Below are 13,979 nucleotides of genomic sequence, written 5' to 3' on the forward strand. Positions count from 1 at the left end.
TTTGATACCAATTAGGATCTGGCAAAACATTATTGAATCAGTTATAGAACCCATTGACCTTCATGGTTGTGAGGTCTGAAGTACGCTCACCGATGAAGAATTCACAAAATGGGACAAAAAAAAAACAAATTGAGACTCCGCACGCAGAATTCTGCAAAATATCCTCCGTGAACAACGTAAAACACCAAATAACGCAGGCAGACTCTCAGATCACGAGAAACAACATTCTCTGGTCTGATGAAACCAAGATTGAACTCTTTGGCCTGAATTCCAAGCGTCACGTCTAGAGGAAACCTGACACCATCTCTACGGTGAAGCATGGTGGTGGCAGCATCATGCTGTGGGGATGTTTTTCAGCGGCAGGGACAGGATCGAGGAGACTAGTCTGGATTGAGGGAAAGATAAATGGAATACAGAGAGATCTTTGAAAACCTGCTCCAGAGTGCTCAGGACCTCAGACTGGGGTGAAGGTTCACCTTCCAACAGGACAACGACCCTAAGCACACAGCCAAGACAATGCAGGAGTGGCTTCGGGACAAGTCTCTGAATGTCCTTGAGTGGTCCAGCCAAAGCCCAGACATGAACCCGAATGAAAATCTCTGGAGAGACCTGAAAATAGCTGTGCAGCAACGCTCCCCATCCAACCTGACAGAGCTTGAGAGGATCTGCAGAGAAGAATGGGAGAAACTCCCCAAATACAGGTGTGCCAAGCTTGTAACGTCATACCCAAGAAAACTCAATGCTGTTAACACACTCTTCCCCTGAACAGGCAGATAACCCACTGTTCCCCTGAACAGGCAGTTAACACACTGTTCCCCTGAACAAGGCAGTTAACACACTGTTCCCCTGAACAAGGCAGTTAACACACTGTTCCCCTGAACAAGGCAGTTAACACACTGTTCCCCTGAACAAGGCAGTTAACACACTGTTCCCCTGAACAAGGCAGTTAACACACTGTTCCCCTGAACAAGGCAGTTAACCCACTGTTCCCCTGAACAGGCAGTTAACCCACTGTTCCCCTGAACAGGCAGTTAACACACTGTTCCCCTGAACAAGGCAGTTAACACACTGTTCCCCTGAACAAGGCAGTTAACACACTGTTCCCCTGAACAAGGCAGTTAACACACTGTTCCCCTGAACAAGGCAGTTAACACACTGTTCCCCTGAACAAGGCAGTTAACCCACTGTTCCCCTGAACAAGGCAGTTAACCCACTGTTCCCCTGAACAAGGCAGTTAACCCAGAACGGCCCATAGGTCAGGGACAGTTAACACACTGTTCCTAGGCCGTCATTGAAAATAAGAATTTGTTCTTAACTGACTTGCCTAGTTAAATAAAGGTTAAATAAAATGTAAAAACCCAGCTAAACAGACTGTTACTGTCAGCCATTCTCTGGATTTATGGTGCTTTGAAGACAACCAGAAAAACATGGTTGAATGTACACACACACACACACACACACACACACACACACACACACACACACACACACACACACACACACACACACACAGAAGTCTGAGATTTCCAAGTTTCCAGCTGTTTTTGAAAGCAGCAGAAGTCATGCTGGATTGGCAGCATGGCCAATGAATTCAACCTTTTCAGGCCCATGGTGTTGGCGTGTGAACGTTTATCCTTTTAAGCTCGGTAAAAAGAGACCCTTTCAGACAGATGTTTTAAATCCTTAAACCCAGACTTGATTCACACACCCTCTCCACTGAATAGCCGTCCGGGGAAGCAACATAGTGATTGTTTCGCGATACTTGTACTTAGCCATTAATTCCTTCCAAACCCACTCATTGCATTTTTTGCGATTTTTGACTTGTTGCGTAATGTTTATGTCCAATGAGCACTGATATGTTTTATCCATAATTTATCTTCATACGACGAAGGGTTGAAAAGGATTAGCCAAAAGATTGACGTGATTCATGACGATGACTGCTCGTCTAGCTGCTCGTCTAGCTGCTCGTCTAGCTGCTCGTCTAGCTTGCTAGCTAAGATTTTGAATGTGTGATGTTGACGTCCAATCAAAGCTACGGTAGATTTGACGTCATTCTATCGGTGGCCAATGACCTTGAGCCTTCTTGGAATGACACTTCCAATGTGAATCTCTGGGAGGGGATCCCCAAGGGGGCTTGAACTGCCTAGCTCTCCCTGTAGATTTGGCAGTGACGTAGTGTCCCCCCCATGAGTGACAGAACACCGAGCCAATCACGGTGCAACTAGAGAAGATAACCAAAGCCTCCGCTCTGTATTTTCCTCTGGCTGCCCCTCCACCACAGAAAGCACTGAGCTAGGGCTTGAAACACCTGAGCAGCCCCTCCACCACAGAAAGCACTGGGCTTGAAACACCTGCGCTGCCCCTCCACCACAGAAAGCACTGAGCTAGGGCTTGAAACACCTGCGCTGCCCCTCCACCACAGAAAGCACTGAGCTAGGGCTTGAAACACCTGCGCTGCCCCTCCACCACAGAAAGCACTGAGCTAGGGCTTGAAACACCTGAGCTGCCCCTCCACCACAGAAAGCACTGAGCTAGGGCTTGAAACACCTGAGCAGCCCCTCCACCACAGAAAGCACTGAGCTAGGGCTTGAAACACCTGCGCTGCCCCTCCACCACAGAAAGCACTGAGCTAGGGCTTGAAACACCTGAGCTGCCCCTCCACCACAGAAAGCACTGAGCTAGGGCTTGAAACACCTGAGCTGCCCCTCCACCACAGAAAGCACTGAGCTAGGGCTTGAAACACCTGCGCTGCCCCTCCACCACAGAAAGCACTGAGCTAGGGCTTGAAACACCTGAGCTGCCCCTCCACCACAGAAAGCACTGAGCTAGGGCTTGAAACACCTGAGCTGCCCCTCCACCACAGAAAGCACTGGGCTTGAAACACCTGAGCTGCCCCTCCACCACAGAAAGCACTGGGCTTGAAACACCTGCGCTGCCCCTCCACCACAGAAAGCACTGAGCTAGGGCTTGAAACACCTGCGCTGCCCCTCCACCACAGAAAGCACTGAGCTAGGGCTTGAAACACCTGAGCTGCCCCTCCACCACAGAAAGCACTGAGCTAGGGCTTGAAACACCTGAGCAGCCCCTCCACCACAGAAAGCACTGAGCTAGGGCTTGAAACACCTGAGCTGCCCCTCCACCACAGAAAGCACTGAGCTAGGGCTTGAAACACCTGAGCAGCCCCTCCACCACAGAAAGCACTGAGCTAGGGCTTGAAACACCTGAGCTGCCCCTCCACCACAGAAAGCACTGAGCTAGGGCTTGAAACACCTGAGCTGCCCCTCCACCACAGAAAGCACTGAGCTAGGGCTTGAAACACCTGAGCAGCCCCTCCACCACAGAAAGCACTGAGCTAGGGCTTGAAACACCTGAGCTGCCCCTCCACCACAGAAAGCACTGGGCTTGAAACACCTGAGCTGCCCCTCCACCACAGAAAGCACTGAGCTAGGGCTTGAAACACCTGAGCAGCCCCTCCACCACAGAAAGCACTGAGCTAGGGCTTGAAACACCTGAGCAGCCCCTCCACCACAGAAAGCACTGAGCTAGGGCTTGAAACACCTGAGCTGCCCCTCCACCACAGAAAGCACTGAGCTAGGGCTTGAAACACCTGAGCTGCCCCTCCACCACAGAAAGCACTGAGCTAGGGCTTGAAACACCTGAGCTGCCCCTCTACCACAGAAAGCACTGGGCTTGAAACACCTGAGCTGCCCCTCCACCACAGAAAGCACTGAGCTAGGGCTTGAAACACCTGAGCAGCCCCTCCACCACAGAAAGCACTGAGCTAGGGCTTGAAACACCTGAGCTGCCCCTCCACCACAGAAAGCACTGGGCTTGAAACACCTGAGCTGCCCCTCCACCACAGAAAGCACTGAGCTAGGGCTTGAAACACCTGAGCAGCCCCTCCACCACAGAAAGCACTGAGCTAGGGCTTGAAACACCTGAGCTGCCCCTCCACCACAGAAAGCACTGAGCTAGGGCTTGAAACACCTGAGCAGCCCCTCCACCACAGAAAGCACTGAGCTAGGGCTTGAAACACCTGAGCTGCCCCTCCACCACAGAAAGCACTGAGCTAGGGCTTGAAACACCTGAGCTGCCCCTCCACCACAGAAAGCACTGAGCTAGGGCTTGAAACACCTGAGCTGCCCCTCCACCACAGAAAGCACTGGGCTTGAAACACCTGAGCTGCCCCTCCACCACAGAAAGCACTGAGCTAGGGCTTGAAACACCTGAGCAGCCCCTCCACCACAGAAAGCACTGAGCTAGGGCTTGAAACACCTGAGCAGCCCCTCCACCACAGAAAGCACTGAGCTAGGGCTTGAAACACCTGAGCAGCCCCTATACCACAGAAAGCACTGAGCTAGGGCTTGAAACACCTGCGCTAAACAGGTGATCTGTATGACGGGTCACCATTGTCATTATGTACCTTTCATCACCACAGCCGCGTTTAAAGCACACGTCGCTGAACAATTCAACCCTTTTTGTCACTTGATTTATGGAAATTCACATTCAATATTCAGTTCACGAGCCCTGACTAATGTCTCTAGGGCAACAGGGTAGGCGACCCTGGACAGCGGTTGGATAACCCTGACTTAGAGGATCTAACACAAGGGTAGGCGACCCTGGACAGCGACCCTGGACAGCGACCCTGGACAGCGGTTGGATAACCCTGACTTAGAGTATCTAACACAAGGGTAGACGACCCTGGACAGCGGTTGGATAACCCTGACTTAGAGGATCTAACACAAGGGTAGGCGACCCTGGGCAGATCCTGGTTCGATTCCAGGCTGTATCACAACCGGACGTGATTGGGAGTCACATAGGGCGGCACACAATTGGCCCAGCGTCGTCCCGGTTAGGGTTTGGCCAGAGTAGGCCGTCATTGTAAATAAGAATTTGTTCTTATCTGACTTGCCTGGTTAAATAAAAGAAAGAAATAAATAAAAGTTATAGAGATATCTCAAGGTTGATCAATAGAAACAAGATCAATTTCGAGCCTCATATCAAAGGTTTAACTTTGTCATTAAGGGGGTATTGTGTGTAGATTAATGAGAAAAACATATTTAATTCGTTTTAGAATAAGGCTGTAACGTAACAAAATGTGGAAGAAGTTAAGGGGTCTGAATACTTTCCGAATGCACTGTATGAGGGAGTAATTAACTTAATACTTCATATGTAGTAGTACTTAACACGAGGGTAGAGGGGAATACTAAATATGTAGTAGTACTTATCACTAGGGTAGAAGGGAATACTTCATATGTAGTAGTACTTATCACTAGGGTAGAGGGGAATACTTCATATGTAGTAGTACTTAACACATTTACATTTACATTTAAGTCATTTAGCAGACGCTCTTATCCAGAGCGACTTACAAATTGGTGCATTCACCTTATGACATCCAGTGGAACAGTAGTGCATGTAAATCTTTTAAGGGGGGGGGGGGGGGTGAGAGGGATTACTTTATCCTATCCTAGGTATTCCTTAAAGAGGTGGGGTTTCAGGTGTCTCCGGAAGGTGGTGATTGACTCCGCTGTCCTGGCGTCGTGAGGGAGTTTGTTCCACCATTGGGTGGCCAGAGCAGCGAACAGTTTTGACTGGGCTGAGCGGGAACTGTACTTCCTCAGTGGTAGGGAGGCGAGCAGGCCAGAGGTGGATGAACGCAGTGCCCTTGTTTGGGTGTAGGGCCTGATCAGAGCCTGGAGGTACTGAGGTGCCGTTCCCCTCACAGCTCCGTAGGCAAGCACCATGGTCTAACACTAGGGTAGAGGGGAATACTTCATATGTAGTAGTACTTAACACTAGGGTAGAGGGGAATACTTCATATGTAGTAGTACTTAACACTAGGGTAGAGGGGAATACTAAATATGTAGTAGTACTTAACACTAGGGTAGAGGGGAATACTTCATATGTAGTAGTACTTAACACTAGGGTAGAGGGGTATACTTCATATGTAGTAGTACTTATCACTAGGGTAGAGGGGAATACTAAATATGTAGGAGTACTTAACACTAGGGTAGAGGGGAATACTAAATATGTAGTAGTACTTAACGATAGGGTAGAGGGGACAAAAATCTTCATGATGTCTACATCTTAAAGACATGCAGACATCTTAAAGACAGCTTGGGATGTTGGTTGGTGTGGCTAAAATGCCAGGGCAGAGTTTTTGTCCCAGTCCGCCCCACACACACACACACACACACACACACACACACGGACAAGGACACACTTCACCTGTATGAGACACTTGCTGACATCCGAGGCGCAGAGGGCCTTGTTGCAGGCGCTGGTCTGAGACGGTTCTGATAGGACCATGAGGAGGAGGAGGAGGGCAGCGGAGGCTGGAACCAGAACATACAGCTGACCAGGCCTCATCCTGACAGTCAGCTAGTAGGCTGGACACACACACCTGGTGGTCCGGTTGTCTCCACACACACACACACACACACACACACACACACACACACACACACACACACACACACACACACACACAGCAACACACTGTCGGTCCACCTGGGTCAACGTAAGAAAAAATGGTGTCAGTGCTGGGAGGTGGGATGTGTGTGTGTTTAAATCAATAAACACAAGCAGGTCTATAGACATATATCAGACAGACAGACAGGTCTATAGACATATACCAGACAGACAGACAGGTCTATAGACATATATCAGACAGACAGACAGGTCAATAGACATATACCAGACAGACAAACAGGTCTATAGACATATATCAGACAGACAGGTCTATAGACATATACCAGACAGACAGACAGGTCTATAGACATATACCAGACAGACAGGTCTATAGACATATACCAGACAGACAGACAGACAGGTCTATAGACATATACCAGACAGACAGACAGGTCTATAGACATATACCAGACAGACAGACAGGTCTATAGACATATACCAGACAGACAGACAGGTCTATAGACATATACCAGACAGACAGACAGGTCTATAGACATATACCAGACAGACAGACAGGTCTATAGACATATACCAGACAGACAGACAGGTCTATAGACATATACCAGACAGACAGACAGGTCTATAGACATATACCAGACAGACAGACAGGTCTATAGACATATACCAGACAGACAGACAGGTCTATAGACATATACCAGACAGACAGACAGGTCTATAGACATATACCAGACAGACAGACAGGTCTATAGACATATACCAGACAGACAGACAGGTCTATAGACATATACCAGACAGACAGACAGGTCTATAGACATATACCAGACAGACAGACAGGTCTATAGACATATACCAGACAGACAGACAGGTCTATAGACATATACCAGACAGACAGACAGGTCTATAGACATATACCAGACAGACAGACAGGTCTATAGACATATACCAGACAGACAGACAGGTCTATAGACATATACCAGACAGACAGACAGGTCTATAGACATATACCAGACAGACAGGTCTATAGACATATACCAGACAGACAGACAGGTCTATAGACATATACCAGACAGACAGACAGGTCTATAGACATATACCAGACAGACAGACAGGTCTATAGACATATACCAGACAGACAGACAGGTCTATAGACATATACCAGACAGACAGACAGGTCTATAGACATATACCAGACAGACAGACAGGTCTATAGACATATACCAGACAGACAGGTCTATAGACATATACCAGACAGACAGACAGGTCTATAGACATATACCAGACAGACAGACAGGTCTATAGACATATACCAGACAGACAGGTCTATAGACATATACCAGACAGACAGACAGGTCTATAGACATATACCAGACAGACAGGTCTATAGACATATACCAGACAGACAGACAGGTCTATAGACATATACCAGACAGACAGACAGACAGGTCTATAGACATATACCAGACAGACAGACAGGTCTATAGACATATACCAGACAGACAGACAGGTCTATAGACATATACCAGACAGACAGGTCTATAGACATATACCAGACAGACAGACAGGTCTATAGACATATACCAGACAGACAGACAGGTCTATAGACATATACCAGACAGACAGGTCTATAGACATATACCAGACAGACAGACAGGTCTATAGACATATACCAGACAGACAGAGGGGTCTATAGACATATACCAGACAGACAGACAGGTCTATAGACATATACCAGACAGACAGGTCTATAGACATATACCAGACAGACAGATGGGTCTATAAGGCACATTGGACTTACAGACAGAACACAGACAGCTTTGATGGTGCTAAAATAACGTGGTGAATTTGAATTTTCTACAACAAGAGACAAAAAAAAGAAGATCTATGACAACCTTTATAGGCGAAAGATAAAAGGTTATATACAAGTTCAATAACTCAAACAGGATTGTTTTGAAATCCAATCGTGCTGCAACACATTGATAATAATGTTGCCTGTATTATATGTAACAAATAATCATTTCTTAGCTGTGATGACCTCAAATATGTTGTGTTTTCATCATTTCAATATATTGTAGTTGCCTACAGGGAAACATCTGTCCTAAGTTGACATGCATTATTTTCGAACAGGAGTTGTTCGACTAACGTTAGTCATTTTTGTCACAACGGACAGAGGAAAAGACCGTTGTTGAAAACCACAAGTTAGAAATTGTGTTAATTACACCGAAAACCCACATGTTAGTCATTCCGTTAATTTCACTGAAACCCACAAGTGACAGTCATTTCGTTAATTACACTGAAAACCACAAGTTAGAGTCATTTCGTTAATAACCTACCTTTCTCTACCTCCGCACAAAAACGCTCCCTAAAACCGCTACCTATAACGTTTTCCTCGCACACACACAACACCGATTCATCAAGTAGCATACGCCACGAGAGTCAAAACGAGATTATTCATATTTACCGTTACAATGGTTCGAATCCTTCCGTTTGATTGACGGCTGTACCCCCTTTAAATCCAACACCGGCGCTTTCCTCACAAGGTCCAGGATGAAACTATGCCGTCTATAATAACCGTGCAGTCGGAGGGCGTCAGTTTCTCAGCCACAACGCCGCAGACAGTCGGGCGCCTCACAGATACAGCGTCCGTTTTAACATGATCCAGTAACTAAGCAGTTAGTTGGACTGGAGACGGCTGGCTGGACCAGTAGTTTAGGCAGAACGAAGAGACACAAATCAGTGAGGCGTGGCGGGGCTGGGCAGCTCTTCAAGATAACAGAAGCCAGCCACTCAGGGGTCAGGAGAAATACAGACTCCCCTTACGATACCGTTAAAAACCCGATGCATGAAGGTGAATGTGTTCAAAACACTCCTGTCTTGTTTCACAATATTGTCAAGTCAGAGTCCAGATAATGTGGGCAACGTTGAATTGATAAAATAATCATTCCCCAATGTCCTCACTGACTTCTAATGTATAGAAACTGAACCACTGAGTCAAATCTTAACCATTGTCAAGCCTGACACAAAACTTTCCCCCAGCCATAAAACTCCCCATTAGGCAGCTATTTGCTATTGTAGTCATCATAGTGAGTAGTTCCAGCCTACGGTGCTCTTTAGGTGTGAAAGTGCCAGAAGCCATCAAGTAGTGGTATAGACTATGACGGCCTAGACCGGCCAAAACCGGACAACGCTGGGACAATTATGCACCGTCCTATGGGACTCCCAATCACAGCCGGTTGTGATACAGCCTGGATTCGAACCAGGGTTTCTATTGTAGGGGAAGGTAGGCAATCTAACAACTCAGTATGTGACAGATGCATCCAGGAGCACAACGTCTGGTTGAACCCACTATAACAGCAACGTCTGGTTGAACCCACTATAACAGCAGCGTCTGGTTGAACCCACTATAACAGCAACGTCTGGTTGAACCCACTATAACAGCAACGTCTGGTTGAACCCACTATAACAGCAACGTCTGGTTGAACCCACTATAACAGCAGCGTCTGGTTGAACCCACTATAATAGCAACGTCTGGTTGAACCCACTATAACAGCAAGGTCTGGTTGAACCCACTATAATAGCAACGTCTGGTTGAACCCACTATAACAGCAACGTCTGGTTGAACCCACTTATAACAGCAACGTCTGGTTGAACCCACTTATAACAGCAATGTCTGGTTGAACCCACTATAACAACAACGTCTGGTTGAACCCACTTATAACAGCAACGTCTGGTTGAACCCACTATAACAGCAACGTCTGGTTGAACCCACTATAACAGCAACGTCTGGTTGAACCCACTATAACAGCAACGTCTGGTTGAACCCACTTATAACAGCAACGTCTGGTTGAACCCACTATAACAGCAACGTCTGGTTGAACCCACTTATAACAGCAACGTCTGGTTGAACCCACTTATAATAGCAACGTCTGGTTGAACCCACTTATAACAGCAACGTCTGGTTGAACCCACTTATAACAGCAACGTCTGGTTGAACCCACTTATAACAGCAACGTCTGGTTGAACCCACTATAACAGCAATGTCTGGTTGAACCCACTATAACAACAACGTCTGGTTGAACCCACTTATAACAGCAACGTCTGGTTGAACCCACTTATAATAGCAACGTCTGGTTGAACCCACTATAACAGCAGCGTCTGGTTGAACCCACTATAACAGCGACGTCTGGTTGAACCCACTATAACAGCGACGTCTGGTTGAACCCACTATAACAGCAACATCTGGTTGAACCCACTATAACAGCAACGTCTGGTTGAACACACTATAACAGCAACGTCTGGTTGAACACACTATAACAGCAACGTCTGGTTGAACCCACTTATAACAGCAACGTCTGGTTGAACCCACTATAATAGCGACGTCTGGTTGAACCCACTATAACAGCAACATCTGGTTGAACCCACTATAACAGCAACGTCTGGTTGAACACACTATAACAGCAACGTCTGGTTGAACCCACTTATAACAGCAACGTCTGGTTGAACCCACTATAATAGCAACGTCTGGTTGAACCCACTTATAACAGCAATCAACTTGTTCTCCAAATGGCCTTCCTGGTTAAATAAAGGTGAAATAAAAAAAATAAAAAAATAAAAAAATACCTTAACATAATTTATAACAGGAGATGATTGTGGACTACAGGAAAAAAGAGGACCGAGCACGCCCCCCATTCTCATGGACGGGGCTGTAGTGGAGCAGGTTGAGAGCTTCAAGTTCCTTGGTGTCCACATCACCAACAAAATATCATGATCCAAACACACCAAGGCAGTCATGAAGAGGGTACGACAAAACCTATTCCCCCTTAAGAGACTGAAAAGATTTGTCATGGGTTACGTTCCCCAGTTTATGTGTTGTAGTTTGTGTATTTGCATGTGTTTATTTCAGGAAATGGCTTCCTGAAATCACTCAAGCAGCTGATTGGTCGACTCCATAGCTAATTGGAGAGCTGACCCCGCCCCCTCGTCAAGACGCAGCTGTCTCCAATTACCCATTCATTCTGAAGCTATATAAAAGCCAGTGTTCTGTTCAGGAGAAAGAGATATTCTGGGAGGTCATTGCAGAGAGATTTTGATAGAGGTTGATTTTGCTGGGAGTTCATTGCTGAGAGTTGGTATGTTTTGTGAGTTTGTTGCTCAGATGGAGCTTATTTGATATCCTTTGTTTCTTAGTTTGTTTGTGAAATTGTTTAATATTCTGTTTCATTTGTTCCCAGGGGGGGAAGGGGAAGGCACCTAGGGAGTGATTAGGCAAGAGGCCCGCGGGCATACATATACCCGTAGCATATTCGCTGTCTAGGCACACTAGGTAAGACCTGGGCGGACCACCCCCTGTATTTTGGTTAGGGCACCAGATGGTGCTAAATTAGGTAAGTAGTGGGTAGGCAGGTAAGATAGGAGAGGGGGCTTTGAGATTTACTTTGCTTTGGTTCCGTCCAGCCCCTTTTCCCCATATTACCGTGTAAAGGAATTAAAGTCCTTGTAAACGGTACCACATTCTGCCTGTTGTCATTCTTACTTGCACCTACAGTCCATACCTTTTTCTGTATGCTGGCGCCGACAGAGATGGCCGCCTCGCTTCGCGTTCCTAGGAAACTATGCAGTTTTTTTACGTGTTATTTCTTACATTAGTACCCCAGGTCATCTTAGGTTTCATTACATACAGTCGAGAAGAACTACTGAATATAAGATCAGCGTCAACTCACCATCAGTACGACCAAGAATATGTTTTCCGCGACGCGGATCCGGTGTTCTGCCTTACAAACAGGACAACGGAATGGATCGCATGCAGCGACCCAAGAAAACGACTCCGAAAAAGAGGGAAACGTAGCGGTCTTCTGGTCAGACTCCGGACAAGGGCACATCACGCACCACTCCCCAGCATTCTTCTTGCCAATGTCCAGTCTCTTGACAACAAGGTTGATGAAATCCGAGCAAGGGTAGCATTCCAGAGGGACATCAGAGACTGCAACGTTCTCTGCCTCACGGAAACATGGCTTACTGGGAAGACTCTATGCGGTGCAGCCAACGGGTTTCTCCACGCATCGCGCCGACAGAAACAAACATCTCTCTGGTAAGAAGAGTGGCGGGGGCGTATGCCTCATGACTAACGAGACATGGTGTGATGAAGGAAACATACAGGAACTCAAATCCTTCTGTTCACCTGATTTAGAATTCCTCACAATCAAATGTAGACCGCATTATCTTCCAAGAGAATTCTCTTCGATTATAATCACAGCCATATATATCCCCCCCAAGCAGACACATCGATGGCTCTGAACGAACTTTATTTAACTCTTTGCAAACTGGAAACCATTTATCCGGAGGCTGCATTCATTGTAGCTGGGGATTTTAACAAAGCTAATCTGAAAACAAGACTCCCTAAATTTTATCAGCATATCGATTGCGCAACCAGGGGTGGTAACCTTGGATCATTGTTACTCTAACTTCCGCGACGCACATAAGGCCCTGCCCAGCCCCCCTTTCGGAAAAGCTGACCACGACTCCATTTTGTTGATCCCTGCCTACAGGCAGAAACTTAAACAAGAGGCTCCCACGCTGAGGTCTGTCCAATGCTGGTCAGACCAAGCTGACTCCACACTCCAAGACTACTTCCATCACGTGGACTGGGACATGTTTCGTATTGCGTCAGATAAAAATATTGACGAATACGCTGATTCGGTGTGCGAGTTCATTAGAACGTGCGTTGAAGATGTCGTTCCCATAGCAACGATAAAAACATTCCCTAACCAGAAACCGTGGATTGATGGCAGCATTCGCGTGAAACTGAAAGCGCGAACCACTGCTTTTAATCAGGGCAAGGTGTCTGGCAACATGTCCGAATATAAACAATGCAGCTATTCCCTCCGCAAGGCTATTAAACAAGCTAAGCGTCAGTACAGAGACAAAGTGGAATCTCAATTCAATGGCTCAGACACAAGAGGCATGTGGCAGGGTCTACAGTCAATCACGGACTACAAGAAGAAACCCAGCCCAGTCACGGACCAGGATGTCTTGCTCCCAGGCAGACTAAATCACTTTTTTGCCCGCTTTGAGGACAATACAGTGCCACTGACACGGCCTGCAACGAAAACATGCGGTCTCTCCTTCACTGCAGCCGAGGTGAGTAAGACATTTAAACGTGTTAACCCTCGCAAGGCTGCAGGCCCAGACGGCATCCCCAGCCGCGCCCTCAGAGCATGCGCAGACCAGCTGGCCGGTGTGTTTACGGACATATTCAATCAATCCCTATACCAGTCTGCTGTTCCCACATGCTTCAAGAGGGCCACCATTGTTCCTGTTCCCAAGAAAGCTAAGGTAACTGAGCTAAACGACTACCGCCCCGTAGCACTCACTTCCGTCATCATGAAGTGCTTTGAGAGACTAGTCAAGGACCATATCACCTCCACCCTACCTGACACCCTAGACCCACTCCAATTTGCTTACCGCCCAAATAGGTCCACAGACGATGCAATCTCAACCACACTGCACACTGCCCTAACCCACCTGGACAAGAGGAATACCTATGTGAGAAT

At 47.1% G+C, this 13,979-nt stretch overlaps 1 pseudogene; it reads right to left on the reverse strand.

The window, feature by feature from the left end:
- Window positions 1-9,325, reverse strand: part of LOC135571034 (twisted gastrulation protein homolog 1-A-like) — a 46,323-nt pseudogene extending 36,998 nt beyond the window's left edge.
- Between the last annotated feature and the right edge of the window lie 4,654 nt (window positions 9,326-13,979).

The sequence above is a fragment of the Oncorhynchus nerka genome, unplaced genomic scaffold (assembly GCF_034236695.1).
Source record: "Oncorhynchus nerka isolate Pitt River unplaced genomic scaffold, Oner_Uvic_2.0 unplaced_scaffold_835, whole genome shotgun sequence".
Taxonomy (NCBI): Eukaryota; Metazoa; Chordata; class Actinopteri; order Salmoniformes; family Salmonidae; genus Oncorhynchus; species Oncorhynchus nerka.